This window comes from Rhagoletis zephyria, unplaced genomic scaffold (genome assembly GCF_001687245.7).
Source record: "Rhagoletis zephyria isolate East Lansing unplaced genomic scaffold, Rhagoletis_zephyria_1.1 Rzeph_scaffold_01208, whole genome shotgun sequence".
Lineage (NCBI taxonomy): Eukaryota > Metazoa > Arthropoda > Insecta > Diptera > Tephritidae > Rhagoletis > Rhagoletis zephyria.
In genome coordinates, this window is record NW_016158292.1 from 105,043 (window position 1) to 106,517 (window position 1,475).

Sequence of the window (1,475 nt, forward strand, 5' to 3'; positions counted from 1 at the left end):
CGAAAAATAAGAATATTATAAATTTTTGGAAAATGGGCGTAGCCACGCCCACTTATGGTTACATGTGTATATCTTAGCAACCGCTGCACTGATTTTATCCAAACTTGGCACAGTTGTTGGCCTTGGTACTCCATACCAAATGGCCGAAAATTTTTAAAATCGGACAAAACCACGCCCACAGTCCACAGGGTAATTTAGGGAAATACGAAATCTTCGATAAATCAGTAAATATTAAAGCTAATTTATTCAAAATTGATGCTTGCAACAATTCTTTACCAAGAAATACGTTTATGGTAAAATTTTGGAAAATGGGCGTGGCACCGCCCACTTATGATCACATATATGTATATCGGTAACCGTTCTACCAATTTGTACCAAGCTCGGTATTTTTATTGTGCTTGCCACATAAAAGCAAAACGTTGAAAATTATTGAAATCGGACTAAAATTACGGCCGCTTTTCATATAACGGTAAATTCCAGAAATGCTTAAAACTGCAATATTTTGAAATTTGAGGACGTTAATTTACTCAAACTTGATACACCCCGTCTTACCATCTAGCGGTAGGTTTCGGAAAGGTGAAAAAACATGTATTTAATACTTGCGCCGGGTATTTAATGTTCGGCTCCACCCGAACTTAGACTGTCTTACTGTCAAGTGGCTAAAAATTACCTACTACTTAAGAGGGTTTCACTGTATTTAATTTGATCGCTTGCAATTGAGATTCAACAATTAACAAAGGTAAATAGTATAGAGGCAGACAGCGTCCACTCTACATTAGAAAATGTATTCAATCCACCGATATATTCACCAATGGACTGCATAAGTCGTATGCGACAGGCGTGGCCATCACATCCTTATCTACATCAATTAAATAAATAGGCAATCATGTTTCCTTTACACCCCTTTTACGGCTAAACTATACTCCTAAGGTAGAAACAATTACATATATATCATTAGAAAGGTATTTTGATGCTGATGTGCAGGCAATTTTTAAAATTTCAAAAAAAATCCAATTCAAAAGTCACACCAATACCAATGAGTTACATGTGCATGTTTAGGGTGGAAATGCCTCCTAAATGTATGCTTTTATATTGATACTGAATTACAGAAACGTGCTAAGCAGCAGTTTAGGAATAAGACGTATGTATGTATGTACATGAATAGATTTGACTCAAACAAGGAAGAAGGTAAAGTTGAGTATGGAGAAGAAGGAAGGGATAAATACGGAAATTAAAATAAAAGTAAAGAAACCTAAATATAAAGACAAAGAGGAAGGAAAATTTAAATACCTAACCTAATAACAATGGTGAGGGTGAATATGTAAATGATGAAAAGAATGGACATAGTTAGATCAGGATAAAGGAACAGATAAAGATGAAGAAGAAGATGAAGATGAAGATGAAGATGAAGATGAAGATGAAGATGAAGATGAAGATGAAGATGAAGATGAAGATGAAGATGAAGATGAAGATGA